This window comes from Elephas maximus, chromosome 10 (assembly GCF_024166365.1).
Source record: "Elephas maximus indicus isolate mEleMax1 chromosome 10, mEleMax1 primary haplotype, whole genome shotgun sequence".
Classification (NCBI taxonomy): Eukaryota; Metazoa; Chordata; class Mammalia; order Proboscidea; family Elephantidae; genus Elephas; species Elephas maximus.
In genome coordinates, this window is record NC_064828.1 from 17,642,878 (window position 1) to 17,662,954 (window position 20,077).

The following is a 20,077-nucleotide window of genomic DNA, read 5'->3' on the forward strand; positions in this document are numbered from 1 at the left end:
TCTATTTGGGATGATGTTGCCTTTGTATAAATGTCCTTTATTATATTGAGGAATTTCCCTTCTATTTCTATTTTGGTGAGAGTTTTCATCATGAATAGGTGTTGGACTTTGCCAAATGCCTTTTCTGCATCAGTTGATAAGATCGTGTAGTTCTGGTCTTTTGTTTTATTTATGTGATGGATTACATTGACTGTTTTTCTAATGTTGAACCACCCCTGCATACGTGGTATGAATCCCACTTGCTCATGGTGAAATTTTTTTTTTTTTTCGATATGTTGTTGAATTCTATTGGCTAGAATTTTGTTGAGGATATTTGTGTCTATGTTTATGAGGGGTATTGGTCTATAATTTTCTTTTTTTGTGGTGTCTTTACCTGGTTTTGGTATCAGAGTTATGCTGGCTTCATAGAATGAGTTTGGGAGTATTCCATCCTTTTCTATGCTCTGAAATACATTTAGTAGTAGTGATGTTAACTCTTCTGTGAAAGTTTGGTAGAACTCTACAGTGAAACCATCAGGGGCTGGGTTTTTTTGTTGTTGTTGAGAGTTTTTTTATTTACCTTTTCAATCTCTTGTTTTGTTACAGGTTTATTTAGTTTTTCTACCTTGTGTTAGTTTAGGTAGGCGATGTGTTTCTAGAAATTTGTCCATTTCTTCTAGGTTTTCAAATTTGTTTGAGTATCCTTTTTTATAGTATTCTGCTATGATTCATTTAATTTCAGATGGGTCTGTTGTGATATCATCCATCTCATTTCTTATCCAGATTATTTGCTTCCTCTTCTGCTTTCCCTTTGTCAGTTTGGCCAATGGTTTATCGATTTTGTTGATCTTTTCAAAGAACAAGTTTTTGGTCTTGTTAACTCCTGCAGTTGTTTTTCTATTCTCTATTTCATTTAATTCTGCACTAATTTTTATTATTTGCTTTCTTCTGGTGCCCGAGAGCTTCTTTCACTGCTCTCTTTCTATTTGTTCGAGTTGTAGGGTTAATGTTTTCATTTTGGCCCTTTCTTCTTTTTGGATGTATACTTTTATTGCTATAAATTGACCTCTGAGGACTGCTTTTGCTGTGTCCCAAAGGTTCTGGTAGGAAGTGTTTTCATTCTCATTTGATTCTGTGAATTTCTCTATTTCATCCTTAATTCCTTCTATAACCCAGTAGTTTTTCAGCAAGGTGCTGTTCAGTTTCCACATGTTTGATGTTTTTTCCTTGCTTTTTCTGTTATTGGTTTCTGCTCTTATGGCTTTATGGTCAGGAAAGATGCTTTGTAATATTTCAGTGCTTTCAATTCTGTTAATGTTTGTTTTACGGCCTAATATGTGATCTAATCTGGAGAATGTTCCATATGAGTTGGAAAAGAAAGTACATTTGGCTGCTGTTGGGTGGAGTGTTCTGTATACGTCTGTGAGATCAAGTTGGTTGATTGTGGCATTTAGATCTTCCGTGTCTTTATTGAGCTTTTTTCTGGACGTTCTGTCCCTCACTGAAAGTCGTGTGTTGAAGCCTCCAACTATTATTGTGGAGCTGTCTATGTCTCTTTTCGATGCTGTTAGAGTTCGTTTTATGTATTTTGGAACGCTGTTGTTGGGTGTGTAAATATTTATTATTGTTATGTCCTCCTGGTGCACTGACCCTTTAATAATTACAGGGTGTCCTTCCTTATCCTTTGTGGTGGATTTTACTTTAAAGTCTATTTTGTCAGAGATTAATATTGCCACTCCTGCTCTTTTCTGATTGTTGTTTGCTTGATAATTTTTTTTTCCATCTTTTGAGTTTTAGTCTGTTTGTGTCTTTAAGTCTAAGGTGTGTCTCTTGTAGGCAGCATTTAGACAGATCATGTTTTTTAATCCATTCTGCCACTGTCTATTAGTGCATTTAGTCCATTTACATTCAGCATAATTATTGATAGGTATGAGTTTAGTGCTGTCATTTTGTCATCTTTTTGTGTGTATGGGTTGTTGGCATTTTCTTTGCTCCACTTAATTTTCTGTGCTGAGTCATTTTTTTTATGTATTTTCTTTTCATCCTTTTCATTGTTGTTGATTTTGTATTTGCTGAGTCTTTATGTTTTTCTTATTTTTTATTTTGATGTATAGGATTATTAGTTTCCTTTGTGGTTACCTTAATATTTACCTCTATTTTTCTAAGTTTAAACCAATCTTTTATTTCTTTATATCGCCTTGACCTCCTCTCCATTTGAAAGATCTATGACTATATTATTTAGTCCCTCTTTTTTGTTTTCATGTTGTCATCTTTTACATATTGATGCCTCTGTTTCCCTATTTTCAATGTTTTAGCTTTATTCGTGACTTCCCTATCTGGGTTGATATCTCGTTGTTCTGTCCTGTGTTCTAGTCTTGGGTTGTTATCTTATGTCACTGATTTTCTAACTAGAGGGCTCCTTTTAGTATTTCTTGTAATTTTGGTTTCATTTTTGCAAGTTCCCTGAACTTCTATTTATCTGGAAATGCCCTAATTTCACCATCATATTTGAGAGAGAGTTTTGCTGGATATATAATTCTTGGCTGGAGACTTTTTTCCTTCAAGGTTTTATATATGTCATTCCATTGCCTTCTCATCTGCATGGTTTATGCTGAGTAGTTCAAGCTTAGTCTTATTGACTCTCCTTTGTAGATGACTTTTCATTTCTCCCTGGCCACTCTTAAAATTCTTTATCTTTGGTTTTGGCAAGTTTGATTATAATATGTCTTGGTGACTTTCTTTTGGGATCTACCTTGTTTGGGGTTTGATGAGCTTCTTGGATAGATATCTTCTCATCTTTCACGATATCAGGGAAGTCTTCTGCCAACAAATCTTCAACAATTCTGTCTGTATTTTCTGTTATTCCTGCCCCCTCCCATTCTGGTACTCCAATCACTCATAGGTTATTCCTCTTCATAGAGTCCCACATAATTCTTAGGGTTTCTTCATTTTTTGAAATTCTTTTATCTGATTTTTTCTCAGATAAGTTGGTGTCAAGTCTTTTCATCTTCAGTCTCACTAATTCTGACTTCCATTGTCTCGATTCTGCTCCTATGACTTCCCATTGAGTTGCATAATTCTGAAATTTTATTGTTAATCTTTTGGTTTTCTGTTTGCTGTCTATGTATATCTAAAATATCTAAAAAAAAAAAAAGTATTCTTACAGCCTGTTAAATTTGTCATTATGCTCTTATGTAACCTTCTTAATTTCCTCTATTGCTTCATCTGTGTATTGCTCGGCTTGTTCTGCGTTTTGCCTGATCTCCTTCCTGATCTCTTAAAGAGCTCTGTATATTAATCTTTCAAATTCTAACTCTGGTAATTCCAAGAAATTATCTTCCTCTGGAAGATTTCTTGATTCTTTGTTTTGGGTGCTTGCTGAAGCCATCGTGGTCTGCTTCTATTATGTGATTTGATATTGACTGTTGTCTATGAGCCATCAATAAGTTATTATATTCATTTATTTTATGTTTGCTTACCGTGTGCTAGCTTCTGGTTTTGTTTTGTTTTGATATGCTCATATAGGCTGCTTGTGTGAGCTAGTTTGATTATTGGCACCTTTGAAGCTCTCATGTCCTGTCACCAGGTGGTTAGAGCTGTTACTAGATATGTGAACCCAGAAGTCCATTTACTTTTCTTGTATGGATTCAGCTCAGGTGTCCAGGTAGTCAGTCACCAAGCGTGTGGTGCAGGCTCTTCCCTACAGTCCTAGATAGGCAGGGGTGATTGGAACAGGCACAGTTATCTGGCTGCAGTAGGGGGTCATGTGCTGAGCAAGGTAGGGTGCTGACAGTTCTGAAAGGAAAGTGTATCCCTGTTCCCTAGAGCACATAGGTGGGTGGGTTTTGCAGCTGGACTATGGCCACCCAGTGCTGTTAGCTGTAAGGACTGGGAGGCACCATTTATTCTTGGACCCCTGTCACAGGTGGCTAGATGTCATGGGTGGAGCCGCTAGTCCTCAGGCCCCTGATGTGGGTAGGTGATGGCCCTGCTTAATGGGCAGAGTGGTTTCAAATGTCATGAACCTACCACTCCACCTTATAGCTGATACAGTTGAAATTAGGCTTCAGTTATACACCCTGTTGTGCTGTGCTAATGAGGGCCTACACTGCTGAAATGGGCTCACATAGGTCTATACAAGCGTGAAAGGCATTCAAAGTCCATGGACCCCTTATGATTGTGCCTAGGCAAAGGAGCTGTGCCTGCCCTGAGTTCCTGGCTTAGGGTAGCTGACAGATTATTTTTCCCTGTTTATTTGTTCCCTCTCCAAAGTTGGGAGAATGGCTCAGAGCACTTGATGGGTCCTACTTTCAGCCCAGAGGCTGCAGCATTTGCTGAAGTCAGCCTGGAACCTGGAGCAGAGTGGGGAGGGGGCAGGTGAATGGGAGAGAGGTACTTCCCAAAGGGCGGGTTTTTTTGATCCACGTGGTAGGTTAGATGCATGTGCTTATCTTTTGCCAGTTGAGTGCCACTTCTCGCTGTTTCTGGAGGCTTGAGAAGACTCTCTACCACTTGGTCTTTCCCAATGTGAAAAACGCATCCTGAGTACCACTGCTTGCCTTACCGTGCACGCCAGTTGATCCAGCCTGCAGAGTGCCAGTTCCCACCAGGTCTGGTCTGGCAACTCCTCACTGTTTCTGAACCATCTCTCCCTCCCCCGCCACTCAGTTCAATTCCTCAACTTTGCCTTTGATGTTTGAGGCTCCTATATTGTCACATATGGCCAATTCACTTGTTTTGGGGGGTCTTTATTGTAAGAGGAACCACAGGATGCATTAGACTGCTCTGCCATCCTGACCTCACCTCCCCTTCCTGCCTTTTTTGTCCTTGCTTTTAGGCAGGTGCTGGTCATTTGGTCTCATATATTTGATTGGACTAAGAAACATGTTCCTCACATGGGTTATTGCTTGTTTTATATTCCTGTCTAGTCTTTGGCTGAAAGGTGGGCTTCGGGAGTGGTTTCAGTTCTGAGTTATAGGGTGTCCAGGGGCCATAGTCTCAGGGGTTCCTCCAGTCTCTGTCAGACCAGTAGGTCTCGTCTTTTTTTGTGAATTTTAATTTTGTTCTACATTTTTCTCCCCCAGTGGCTGATTTTTTTTAAAGCAGATCACCAGGCCTTTCTTCCAAACCATTCTCTGAGTGGACTCCTTTCAGTTTGGAGCTTAGTGCATTAACTGTTTGCACTACCCAGGGACTTGACAATAATACATGGGCTGAGAAATCTCTTCTCTTGTTTGTTTGTTTGATGCTTCAAAGCAGAGCTCTCTCTCTTTCTTTGTACTTTACCAAATCAACAAAAGCTTAGCTATTTATTTTGAATAAGGCACTGCTTAAGTTGATTCTAGAAAAAGAAATCTCAAGAGATTCATAGCAAATTCCCCTGATTGCTTGTGGTGGCATTATTTGGGAATATCATACAAATATATAACTCACTTCGGTTGTCTGGACAAGTTCAGCCTGATCGTTCTTTTGCCTGTTATTCACGATCATTAATGAACCATTTTCTTGTTATATGGACCACTGGAGCAAAACATGTGACTTTGGGAGCCAAGTTTGCTGCAGGACATTTTTGTCTATCATCTCTGTGAACTTGATTTTGTTCTTTTAAGGCCTGGTTTTTCAAACTATTCTCAAAAACAAAGACTAGTATTGGTTTGGATCATTTAGAATAACCCTTGACATTTTCAGACTGGAAACCATCTGACTTTGCTTGTTGAAACATAGTCTGGTAAATGATATGTTTCCAGAGGCATACACATTTGGCAATACTGTTGAGGCCCATACTCTTGAAAGAGGTGAGTCAAGACAAGCAAAGTGAATTGGAAGTCAAGAGCATAGCACACTGGCAAACCAGAGCAAAACTGGTTCTAGTACAGCTTGATAATAATGTCATTCAAAGCGATTACTGTGCTCCACATAGATTAATTACTGTAAATCTCACAAGAGCACCGTGGGGTGTACCATTATTTGCCCCATTCTAACTGGAAGAAAGCAGCAAGTATACAATGTCTACTCCTGGGATCTGGATTCAGGGATAGTAGTTATGTCCTGGTATGATGGACATGTCTCTAAGATTTCCAGAGATGCAGTGTGCTATTAGGAAGCTGTAACAAGAAATGTGAAGCCCTGGGGGTGCAGTGCTAAACAGCTTGGCTGCTAAGCAAAGGGTCAGTAGTTCAAATCCACCAGCCACTCCTTGCAAACCCTATGGGGCAGTCCTACTCTGTCCTATAGGGTCACTATGAGTCAGAATCTACTCTATAGCAACAGGCTTTTTTTTTTTTTTTTTTTTTGAGGAGAGATGAAACTTTAAAGAATTTAAGTAGGCTTTAGACAAGCAGATTAATATAGAAATAGGGTTTCTATCTTTAAGTTTCAAGTGGCCTACAAAACCTTCAAGCAGTCTTTACCCCATATTTTCTTCCATTCACCTACACAGCGTTTTACTTATCTAGTGTTATATCAGCAATTTCAGTAGTATATTGGCTTCCTCCTGCTGCCATAACAAAGTAACAAAAATTGGGTGGTTTATAAGAACAGAAATTTGTCCGGTTCTGGAGGCTAGTAGTCTGAATCCAGGGTATAGACACAGCCATGCTCTTCCCAAAGGCCCTGGGGGAAGATCCTTCCTTGTCTCTCCCAGCTTTGGTCACAGGCGTTCCTTGGTTTGCAGCTACAGCTTAACCCCATCTCTACCTAGTCTTCACATGACAGGCTTTCCTCTGTCTCTACGTCTCTTCTCCTCTTTTATAGGACACCACTCAGATTGGATTAGAACTCACCCTACTCTACTATGACCTCATTTAACTTAATTGATAACATCTTTAAAGACCCTAGTTCCAAACAAGGTCAAGTTCACAAGTACCAGGGGTTAGGACTTCAACATAAATTGTGGGCAGTGAGGGGAACACAATTCAATCCGTAACAAGGAATAAGATATTTTTCCTTACATTACTCATCCCGTGCCCTTCCCCACAAAGAAAACTCTCTAAATCTCTGGAGAAACCTTTGGCTGTAGGTATAAGGAACAATGGCCAGCAGCATTAAGGAAAAGGGGAATGTAACTTGTGTGCTTTTGAAACATCTTTGTTGTTGTTATTAGGTGCCGTCCAGTCAGTTCCAACTCACAGTAACCCTGTGTACAACAGAACAAAACACTGCCTGGTCCTGCCCAATTCTCACAATCATTGTTATGCTTGAGCCCATTGTTGTAGCCACTATGTCAGTCCATCTCATTGAGGGTTTCTTCTTTTTCGCTGACCCTCTACTTTACCAAGCATGATGTCCTTCTCCAGGGACTGGTCCCTTCTGATAACATGTCCAAAGTACATGAGATAACCATCCTTGTCACTAAGGGGCATTTTGGCTGTAATTCTTCCAAGACACGTTTATTCATTCTTCTGGCAGGCCACGTATATTCAATATTCTTCGCCAACACCATAATTCAAAGGCATCAATTCTTCTTCGATCTTCCTTATTCACTGTCCAGCTTTCGCATGCATATGAGGCGACTAAAAATTCCATGGCTTGGGTCCAGCACAGCTTAGTCCTCAAAGTGACATCTTTGCTTTTTAATACTTTAAAGAGGTCTTTTGCAGCAGATTTTCCCAATGCAATACGTCATTTGATTTCTCGACTGCTGCTTCCATGGGTATTGATTGTGGACCCTAACAAAATGAAATTCTTGACAAGTTCAATATTTCTCCATTTATCATGATGTTCTTAACCTTTAAACCAGTTGCCATCAAGTCGATTCTGACTCCTAGACACCCTATAGGGCAGAGTAGAACTGCCCCATAGAGTTCCAAGGAGCGGCTGGTGGATTCAAACTGCCAACCTTTTGGTTAGCAGCCTGAGCTCCTAACTACTGTGTCACCAGCGAGCACTAATTAAGCAACCAACTGAAATACAGTGCACAGTGAGCCCTTTCCATATCAAACTACTTTCTCACATCTTTTTATCAGTGGCTGCGGCTCCTCAGTTAACTACTAAAGCACCTTTCCTTGAAAGAATTAATTTTGACTCTACGCTGTTATGTCTGAGTTAAATTCATTGGACCAAGTTGTCAATTTATGGCACACTTCCACTTGGAGAAAATAGCCAGAATCAACTCAGTAGCAACGGTTTTCTTTTTTTTCCCCCGGCCTACGCCCATGCCCAGAAGCAGTAGTGTTCTAAGTTATCTTCTCTAGTGTTTGGACTTACCCTGAATGGAGGGAGGGGTCAGGAGCCAGGCTGCTGTCTTTGTTACTTTCTACAAAGTTGTGTTTTCCTTCTTATGTGATCCAAAATGGCCTGAGCCTCCCAAGGTTTTTCTCCTACTCAGGTACTCAGTTCTAAGATTTTTTCTTTATTATCAGAGCAGTACTTCGAGGAAACAGTCTCAAAGATTAAAACAACATGCCCTGGAGAGCATAGGTCAGCTCCTCCCCTGGACCAGAGGCCACAGACAGGGACTTCCTTAGTGACTTGGGATCTCCCCACAAATGCGGAATGTGTTTGTCTAGGAAGGTTTCTCAGAGTGGAGATGGGTTATCACCTTCCTGAGGGCCAGCTGGGAGACCAAGGGAATTCAGCCACATTTATGCCTACCCAGGTCCACTATCTCCAGTGCCCCTGAAGCAGGTATTTTCCAAAGACATAGTGTACTCCTTAGTAGTTCATCCTGAGAACAGAGACATCCCAGTCCATTGATTTGGTCAGAATGTTACCAATGCTAAAAGACAGAAGCTGAGGTACAGCAATTGACAGATTCCCCTGAGTGCATAGGAACATTCACAAAGGTCACTGACCAATGTGAAATGCATCCCGGAACAGATAAAAAGAAATAATGTGGAGATAGGTAATCAAAATCTCAAACCCCCTCTGGGATAAGACAACTGTGATAACTATGAAGCCATTTAAAGTCTATCTTGTGTAGAGAATTTTAGGCTAATTCAAACGATGGGAGCCACAGAAACCACCTAGTAACCTGATAGCAACTGTTATTAGAAAGAGGGGCATGACTTCAAGGAATCATGTTGAGTAATAGTGCCACTTGGGGGGCATAGGGGGTGCAGAGAGCATCAGGTGACACTGTCAGAGGGGTGACACCAAAATGACTGTCTAAAACATTTCCGTGCAGTGTTTCAGCATAGACTTCTTATTTTTTATAAAAATATCCCTATAGTTAGTTATAACAACAAGAATACTTTTCCTAAGCCCAGCTTACAAGTAACAGTACACATACGAGGTTAAAACTCTATGCTGATTTACTTTTTGAACATTTTCATATGCTCCGGTCAGAGATGTCATTATTACTCATTTACAATGATGCTTCGAATCACGTGGTTATGCCTGCACGTGCTGTTATTGTCTTTGCTGCCCGTGTTTTTATAGTTGCTGATTTTGCCAAATTTTCTAGTGTTTTAGCTACAATATTGTGGTAATTAGCCAGGGCCGGGGGGTGGGGAGGTGACACCATGAATTACTGCACTGGGTAACCTCAACCCTAGTGATGCCATTAATGTTGAGACTAGCCAATAGACAATTTTCTACTGTTTCCTCCTCTTCTTCTTAAAAGCCTCATTGTAACTAGCCTGCATTGAGCCATTTGTTTTTTAGAAACAAAATGGTCTCCCTGTAGGGATATAGAATAACTACTCAAATAAACCCTATGTGTTTTACTTTGTCCAAAGCAAGGATGTGAGGGGAGACAAGCATACCGTGCATGTTAGACCTAAACTAGAGGAGCTTAGACAAAAACTTCTTAAATAGAGGCATGGAGAAACTAAAATGAAGACAGAAAGAGCAAGAGATAGTTCTAATTTAAGTATTGGGGTCTCTTTGGATTCCAATTTTTCTCTGCAATGTTATTAATTCAAATATAACACCATAGACCAGAACGTGAATATAACGATCAGGGGGCAGGCACTAACATTATCCAAGCAGCTATTCTATTCTGCAGCCTTGTATTTGGTCTCCTTTAATCCTTTTTGTCATACTGTGGTGGCTTGTGTGTTGCTGTGATGCTAGAAGCTATACTACCAGTATTGCAGTTACCAGCAAGGTCACCCATGGTGAACAGGTTTCAGTGGAGCTTCCAGGCTATGGCAGACTAGGAAGACTAGGAAGAAAGGCCTGGTGATCTGGGTCCATAAATTAGCCAAGAAAATCTTATGGATCATGAAAGAACATTGTTCATCTCGCTTGCTTTAGACATGTCAACAGGAGGGATCTATCACTAGAGCAGGACATCATGTTTGGTGAAGTAGAGGGCTTACAAGGGCGAGGGAGACCCGTAAAGAGATGGATGGGTACAGTAGCCACAACAATGGGCTCAAACATGCCAGAGACTATAAAGAACATGCAGGGTCGGGCAACGTTTTGTTCTCTTACACATAGAGTCTCTATAAGTCAGAGCCGACTGAATGGCAGCTATCTATCTTAACCCTTACTCTAGTGAGAGAACGGGGCTGGAGGCAGTGAGTGGCAAGTGGCCCCTTGTCACTCAACTGTCTGATTGTGACTCCATATACCTTGCTTTTCCCATTGTCCCTACTGCCTCTCTACAGACAAAATCAGAACAGAAACATCACCACAAAGTAAACTGATGTCATTAAATTGGGAACAGAAAGGAGATCCAAAGATCAACTGGCTTCCCAAGGTGGCCCAAAGGCTACCCGCATCAGGATCACTGGGAAAGCTTATTAACCCTCCAGATTCCTGCTCCCACACCTAAAGATTCAGATTTCAGTTAGCAGCTCTTGTGTTCTCCAAAGTTTGTACGCCACTAAATTTTAGTACAAATATCAGAAAGAGGGGAGTGTGTAGCTTACCCTCTGTGGGCCTCAAAAATGGATCGGGGAGAACCAGGACAGGCGCGAGAGCTCCAGATATCCCCACCCCAGGCTCGCCCCTCCGAGCCCTGCTGCCTCTCAGGTACAGTAGAGGCCGGAAAATGGAACCAACTTCATAACAGTGCTTTGCTCCTCACCATCTGTTTACCATTTTCATACCATCTGTTCCTTCTCATTAACTATTTTGGCTATTAAAGCAGTATTAAAAAAAAAAAAAAACCTGTTGCCATTGAGTTGATTCCTACTCACAATGTCCCTACAGGACAGCAGAACTGCCCCATTGGGTTCCCAAGGGACAACTGGTGGATTTGAACTGCCAACCTTTTGGTTAGCTGCCGTGCTCTTAACCACTGCACCACCAGGGCTCCACTAAAGCAGTATACCAAACCAAACCCGCTGCCATTGAGTCAATTCCGACTCATGGCGACCCTATAGGACAGAGTAGAACTGCCCCCATAGAGTTTCCAAGGAGGGCCTGGTGCATTCGAACTGCCGACCTTTTGGTTAGCAGCCATAGCACTTAACCACTATGCCACCAGGGTTTCCAAAGCAGTATAGGGTAATGATAAAAGCTGGATCCTGAGCCCAGACTGTTGTTGTTAGGTGCCATGGAGTGATTTTAGGGTCATATTGACCCATATGACAGAGTAGAACTGCCCCTAGGGTTTTCTAGGCTGTGATCTTGTAGGAGCAGATCGCCATGAAGCTGTTGGGTGGGTTCAAACCGCTATCCTTTTGGTTAGCAGCCAAGGGCTTCACCATCATTGTGTCACCAGGGCTCCTTGTTTACCAGGATTTAAATTCTGACTTTGTCACTTACCAGCTGTGAACCCCTGAGTAAGTTATTTAAATTTTTTCTGTGTCTCATTTTTTTTCCTCAATAATAACAGTGCCTACTATTAATGTTTCAGTGAAGTAGCAGTGAAGAAATCATACAAGGCACTGCAATGGGCAAATCTGCTGTATAAAACCTCTTTAAAGTGTTAAAAAGCAAAGATGTCACTTTAAAGACTAAGGTGCTCCTGGTCCAAGCCATGGTATTTTCAATCGCCTCATATGCAGGCAAAAGCTGGGCCATGAGTAAGGATGACCAAAGAAGAATTGATGCCTTTGAATTGTGTTGTTGGCAAAGAATACTGAATATACCATGGACTGCAGAAGAACGAACAAACCTGTCTTGGAAGAAGTACAGCCATAATACTCCTCAGAAGAAAGGTTTGGACATGTTATCAGGAGGGATCAGTCCCTGGAGAAACACATCATGCTTGATAAAGTAGAGGTTCAGGGAAAAAGAGGAAAACCCTCAACGAGATGGACTGACACAGTGGCTGCAGCAATGGGCTCAAGTACAACAACGATTGTGAGGATGGCATAGGACCGTGCGGTGTTTCATTCTGCAGTACGTAGGGTTGTTATGAGTCAGAACAAACTCAACAGCATCTAACAACAACTGTAAGTGTTGTGAAGGTTATGCTAATTAATGCAATTTGTCATGGTTTAACTAACACAGGTTGTCAGAATTCAACTAGTATTGCATATAAAGGACTTAGAACGTGGTATGTGGCAGGTGTTCAGTAAGTGCCAACTGTCACTCTTAGTATTACTGACTTCTCTATGATTATTCCTTAGGATAGGAGAAGGCCTTAATGATTAGTTAGGCTGTCATGGGCATAACAAGGAGAGATGATTGCCTAGTGATATTCTTGACTCCATTGCTAGCTCACCTGATAATATCAGTCAAGGTTGCTGCCCGTGACATTCTTCTTCCAAGTGCAGGTTCACTGAGGCCTGAGTCTGGCTAGTGCAAAATTTTGTGAGGCAGGGTATAAACACGAACCAAATCAGAGCTCTGTGTCTATGTGCAATGTGATCGTAAGTTATTTTTCCCAACAATGTACTGGGTAGCTTTCAGTAGAATTAAAGGTGTATTATAACACTTCTTTCCCTGAAAAGGAGTCCCAGGGTGGTACACACAGTTAACAGGTTCGGCTGCTAATCGAAAGGCCTGGCAATCTACTTCTGAAAACTAGCCACTGAAAACCCTGGAGCGCACAGTTCTACTCTGACACACATGGGGTGGCCATGAGTCAGAATCAAGTGGTTTTTATCGATCCCTGACAAAATCAGAGAGCCGTCTACTAACGCATGGCATCTGTGCCACAGGGGAGAAAAAGCTGACACCTCCACCCCTAGATCTGATCTGGTTTTCATATACCTCCCCACAAAACCTTCCTCTCAGATCCCCAGTGAGATGAATCTCTTAAAGTGGAGATAAATGCTGAAATCAATTGAGCACACCTTGCTGCGGAAAACGAAATTTCTTAACCATTTCTAGCAGGCATCTTGTCTCTTTCAAAGATAACATTCTAAGTGCTAACTACCAAACCAAAGTCTGTTATTTAAAGAGCAAGTGTTACTCATCACGGAGCTGCTGCGTGTGTTCAAGTATGCCCCAGAAGTGAGGATCACTTTAGACAATTACTCTTCTCCTTGCTTTTAAGAGGACTCAGGAGGATCACCAGGCATACTGGGTTGGAACACCATTAAAACTGCTGAAGCGTGTCAGGTTACAAGAACTCCTTGGAGCAGGCCTATTAGACCACCCACAGGGAAGGCAGACTGGGAGCAGCGAGAGTCCGGGTGCTGCCTGCTTGTTACACAAAAGGCGGGTGGCCACGGGACATGGAGCGGACTCTGCCTGCAGGGCCAGTCGCTATCAGTAAAGGGCAAATCCCTTCGAGGTTGTTTCCTCATCTGGGATGTAGGGAGTAAATACTTAACTATATGAGGTAGGATGTTTTCTTTGGCTGCAAGTTACAGAAAAGCAAGACTCAGAGGTTTAACTATCATGGGAAGTCCCATCTCGCATAAGGGAAAGTATACAGGTATCCCAGACAGCAGGCGCTGGAAGTTGGGGCTCTGCACCACTAGGTGCTGGCCTCCTCCCTCTGTTGGCTTCCTTCTCAAAAACAAAACCAAAACCAAACCCACTTCCGTCGAGTCGATTGCGACCCATAGAGACCCTATAGGACGGAGCAGAACTGCCCCACAGAGTTTCCAGGGAACCCTGGCGGATTCCAACTGCCCAACTCTTGGCACCAGGGTTTCTAGGCTTCCTTTTCAGCTAGAGCAATTCCAGGCAAACTTCCAGAAACCACAAGGTCCAGAGCTAGGAAAAGGTATGTCATCGATAAGGAAACCTTCCTTAAAGCCCCCACCAGGCTTCCCCTGGGAAGAGCTGGGTCACAGAACCACCCCTGAGCCAATCCCTGGTAATGGATTACATGATTGGTTTAGACTATTGGGTAATTCCCCCTGAGTTGAGGATTGAATCACCTTCCCTGAGGACAGGGTGATAGGGAGGAGGACACACTTAGACAAAAGCAGGATTCAGTCAACAAGAAGGAAGCAGAAGATGGCTGGTATGTAGGCAACCTGCCATGTCTACTATACCAAAACCCACTGCCATAGAGTTGATTCCAAATCAGTGATTCTACAGGAGAGAGTAGAACTGACTCACAGGGTTTCCAATGAGTGGCTAGTAGATTCGAACTGTCGGCCTTTTGTTTAGCAGCTGAGCTCTGTGATAGTCACATTCATCACAATACTGAATGAAATAGTGAATAAAATAGTGAGTTGCCTTCACAGTAGTAAATGAAGATGGTATACCTTAGTGAATGAAAATGAACACAGTGCTCAGTACTTGAGAATAAGATCAGCTGACATTTCTGAGGACTTACAATGTGCCAAAGACCTGGTGGCAAGGTGGTTAAAGAGCTTGACTGCTAACCAAAAGTCGGCAGTTTGTTGCCACCAGCTGCTCCCTGGAAACCCTATGTGGCAGTTCTACACTGTCCGACAGGGTCTCTATGAGTTGGAATCGACTCGATGGCGATGGGTTTTTAGTTTTACAATATGCCCTTTATATGAATTATCTAATTTAATGAGTGCCCTATGGGGTAGGCACCGTTATTATGTCCACTTTACAGATAAGGAAACTGGATCATAGGTGGGTTACGTAACTTGATCAAGGCAGAGCCCATGTTCAAACTCAGTCAGTCTGACTTCCAAGTCTTAGTCTTCATGCACTCATTCTCTAAAATCTACTGTATTTACATGTTGGTCAAATCCACCTCCCCGTCCTTTCCCTAATCTCAAGAAATATGTAAATTTTGGGTTCATTGTGATTAACACGCAAGATAAATTAGACAATAGAAGATAGCAGCTACTGCCATTCTTAGTGGTATAACAGAGGCAAGAAGTAACCGAAGAGCTGAGCGTAGGGAAGACAGTAAGGGGTGATGTTGTCAGGGAGGCAACATGGCCTGGGCCCTGGTTGAGGTGTGAGTTGGGGAGACGATGAGAGCACCAGACTGGTGTGCAGCTTGTAGTTTCCAGGAATAAAAAGCTACTCACGTGGCTTGGAGTTCCTGGGTGGTGCAAACATTCAATGCACTCAGCTGCTAACCAAAAGGTTGAAGGTTGGAGTCCACCCAGAGGCCCCCTGAAGTAGGTCTGGTGATCTACTTCCAAACCATCAGCCACTGAAAACCCTATGGAGCATAGCTCTACTCTGACAGACACAGGTCACCATGAGTTGGAGTCAATGCCCAGGCAACTGGCAAAAAACAGGTTCTTCCTTATCTTTCACTCTATTGACTCTTAAAATTCCTTCCCAAATTTCTCTGCCATCTGACATATAAGCACGAGGTATCTTTCTAGGTTAACAAAACAGAACCAAGTGGAAAAAGGATGGTCTTTTGAATCAGGGAGACTGAAGTTCTCCACCAGGTGGGGGCCGCTGGGCCCAGGAAGGAACTTCTGTGGCAAAATCCTCCTGTTCAGGATAGCATGAAGCTCCCATCCTGAGATGAGTCTAAGGAAGCATCTAGACCACTGTCCGGAGCATAAGTGGTATTTAAGTGTTGGTTCCTTCCTCCCATAGAGGAAAAAAAAAAAGTTCAAATGTAGAAACAGCAAGAGTATTTTATTTAGTTTTCCAGATACCTGATTATGCCATTAAGTTCTTATATACTCTGGAGTAAGTCCTTTACCTTCTCTGGCACATGAGAATAATAACAGCAGCTGTCATTTTCAAGGACTTACAAGGAGCCAGGCACTTTATATGAATGATCTAATTTAATTAGTACCCTATGAGGTAGGCGCCATTATTATGTCCATGGACAAAAAGGGCAGGTTGGATTTTGTATTGCCCAAATCACCTGTATATTTAAAATTATATTTCTATTACAGACTGTCTACATTCCACAGGCTCTGTGTCATAGGAATTCTCCAAATTCAGCTGTCACATTCAGGCTCCCTGGTTAATTCCCTCAATGGGTGTGGCCCGATTTGCTCCCTTTCACCTTTACCTGCAGGATCCCTCCTTCCTGACCTGTTCTGAAATGGCTGCTACCTAGGGTGATCAACTTCCTTCTAACTGCTTAGAGAGAGGGCATGGTGGAGACCCAGTGATAGAGATCTACAAAGGACCCAGCAGCCAGACCCGTCTAGACAGATAACAGTTCAATCAAAGCAACTGATTAGCAAAGACAACAGTACAAAAGACTTTGAAGTCACCTCTCCTGTGAGTAAGAGTCAACTCCACCGTACTGGGTTTGGTTTTTTTTTTTTGTTCTCCTCTGGTTTGCAAACTGTGTGCCTCAGGGACCTGGGGATTCCTCAGAGCCCCCCTGGCCCTGAAGGGGGAGGGAGGCCCCACTCAACCAGAGCAAGTTCACGGGTGACTCATTGACATCCCAGGTTTCCGTCGAAGCATATGCTAGAAGGAAGAGTTTACTGGCTAAAGAGGAAAGAAAAAAGTTTGAAAGTCACCAATTTTGTCTTACTTTTCATATTACAGGTGAGGAAACTGTACTTCATACTTCAGAAGCTTTAGAATGTTTCCTGTACCTCTGGACTCGGAAATTCTACTTTAAGGTAAGTTTTCCTAAGAAAACAATTATGGATCTGTTCACGGTTTCAGGGATGTTCATCACAGTATGGCATGTAATAGAGAAAAAATCTGAAGCATCAGCAAGAGTGGTGAAATAAGTCTTGGTACATCTCCATACATGGACAACTGTGAGGTCCCATAGATAGTAGAAAAAAATGAATTACACGGAAATCTGTGACAGCTGGAACTTGATGGAACTGCCTTGTTTTCCCAGGTCTCAAAAGTTTCCCGCCTTTCACAGGGCAGAAAACTTATCAATTGCTTGTTTTAGTGGAAAATAGTTTTCCTGCTCTGACAGGTTTCTGCCTTACACACAGGTTACAGCTTTGGCAGGTTTTACTGTATATGGAAAAAAAATGTTCCTAACATATTGTGGAGTGAAATATACATACACACATATTTGTTTTGGCTGTGAAGTCTCCGCCTTACACAGGTTACGGCTTTGGCAGGTTTTACTGTATACGGAAAAAAAAATGTTCCTAACATATTTTTTTTTTTTTAACATATTGTGGAGTGAAATACACGTACACACACATTTGTTTTGGCTGTGAAGTCTCCCTCATGTCAAGTCTCCCTCATGTCATAGGAGGACCTTCCAGGAGCTTCTGAATGGGGCACCGTTGTGCCCATAAACCAAACCATCGTCTGCAGTCGACCTGTGGCATTCACCCCATGCCTTCCCTCTTACGCCAGCTCTCTATCTAGCATGACCTCTACCACTGCCAACACAAGAATGCCTATGTCCACACTACACTGCCATATGCTCCAGCACTTCCGTTCCTGGTACATCAGAACGCTACTGAGTTCTTGCCACGTTCTTCCCTGATCCTGGAGTAGTCCCACATGTGTCCAGAGCCACACGGTCTTTCTTAAACGTTTCCCATTCTGGCCATTACCCCCCATCCAGTGGGTCTTAAGCCTAGTTCTTCAGTCAGAACTGAAGAGATACCACAGAACCTTCCCTGCCCCTTTCACCTTCCTCTCTTCCCACAAAAAAAAATCCTCCACTATTCCTCAGTTTGTAACAATAAATGTCTTCATGTGCATAAACGGAAATAAAGCAATGGTGGAGTGTGTTTTGGGATGGAGAGAGCGTGGTAGACAGAAGGATGGCCCCCCAAAGATGTCCATACCCTAATCGCTGGAACCTGTAAATATGTTACCTCACATGGCAAAAGAGACTTTGCAGATGTAAATAAAGGATCTGGGGAGGAGGAGACGGGCCTGGATTACTCAGGTGGGTCCAAACCTAATCACAAGGGTTCTCATAAGAGGGAGGCAAGAGGGAAACAGTAAGAAGGAGATGTGGTACAGGCTCCAGACAATGGAAAAGGCAAGGAAATGGATTCTCCCCTAGAGCCTCCAAAAGGAACACAACGCTGCCAACATCAAACTCATTTCAAAATCTAACCTCCAGATGTGTAAGATAATAAATTTGTGTGGTTTTATACACTAAGTTGGTGGTAACTGGTTACAGCAACAATAGGAAACTAATACAGGTAAGCAGAAACATTGTTGTTCACGCTGTTGTTGTTAGGTGCTGTCCAGTTGGTTCCAACTCATGGCGGCCCTATGCACAACCGAACGAAACACCGCCCGGTCCTGCGCCATCCTCACAATCATTGTTACGCTTGAGCCCATTTATGCAGCCACTGTGTCAGTCCACCTTGTTGAGGGTCTTCCTCTTTTCCACTGACCCTGAAATTTACCAAGCATGATGTCCTTCTTCAGGGACTGATCCCTCCTGACAACATGTCCCAAGTATGTAAGATACAGTCTCGCCATCCTTGCTTCTAAGGAGCATTCCAGTTGTACTTCTTCCATGACAGATTTGTTCATTCTTCTGGCAGTCCACGGTGTATTCAATATTCCTCGCCAAAACCACAATACAAAGGCATCAATTCTTCTTCGGTCTTCCTTATTCATTGTCCAGCTTTCACATGCATATGATGTGACTGAAAATACCATGGCTTGGGTCAGGCGCACCTTAGTCTTCAAGGTGACAGCTTTGCTTTTCAACACTTTAAAGAGGTCCTTTGCAGCATTTTTCATACTAGAAGTAGCCAAATTCTCCTATTGTATGATGGCTGGGGCAGGGGGTTAGAAATTTTGCTCCTCTATGTTCCTTGTCTTTCCTAAAATGAACACGCATAACTTTTATAATAAAAATTACAAGTTATTATCTTCACATGAGTACTCTGGTGAACCATTCTATGAAGGTCCTGGAAGGGAGTGGGCCTGGAGTCAGGTGTCTGCAGATTAGGAGGAAGGAGAAGAGTCAAAGGGGAAACTTGGACATGGAGTCTGTCTGTAGCATCCATCGATTTACCCAGAGCAACAATGTCCAGGAACTCTTGAGGGATGGTTAGAACAGCACTCAGGAACTTCAGGCTTTCCCCAAAAGTAAACTGAGAGAATGAATTTATAAGCGAGCAAGCACAGGAAGAAAAGAAAAGAAAAAAACCTGAGAAAAAAATGCATTAGGCAAAAAAAGAAAAATCAAGACATTATATGAAAGTAAATCCCCAGACACTTTACAAGAATAAAGAGCAGCTCTTCTTCCACAAATTTAGAAGAAGGCAGACTGAGCAAAGGTCAGCTGACTGGCCTACACAGAGCAAACACATGACATAGGGAAACTGTGTAACACAGCACCTTCTTTCAGCAGGCTCTTCAAGGGCAGCTGGTGGTAGCGGTGGTTAGGTTCCCCACCAGGCTGCCCATCCAGGACCTCCCTAGGACAGCCCTTTCTGCAGACCTTCCCAAACTCTTTCTTTCCAACCAAAATATACCTGTCTTATTCTAAAGACAACTGTCTTGGGCACTTAAAAAGTTGATGTCCAATTGGTCTCAACCCACCTGGAGCAAAGGAGAATGAAGAATACCAGAGGCACAAGGTAATTATGAGCCCAAGAGACAGAAAGGGACACATAAATCAGAGATTACATCAGCCTAAGACCAGAAGAACTAGATGGTGCCCAGCTACAACCGGATGACTGCCCTGACAGGGAACACAACAGAGAATCCCTGATGGCTCAGGAGAGCAGTGGGATGCAGACCTCAAGTTCTCATAAAAAGACCAGACTTAATGGACTGACTGAGACTAGAAGGATCCCAGAGGTCATGGTCCCTAGACCTTCTGTTAGTCCAAGACTGGAACCATTCCCAAAGCCTTCAGACAGGGATTGGACTGGACTATAAGACAGAAAATGATACTTGTGAGGAGTGAGCTTCTTGGATCAAGTAGACACATGAGACTACGTGGGTAGCTCCTGTCTGGAGAGGAGATGAGAAGGCAGAGGGG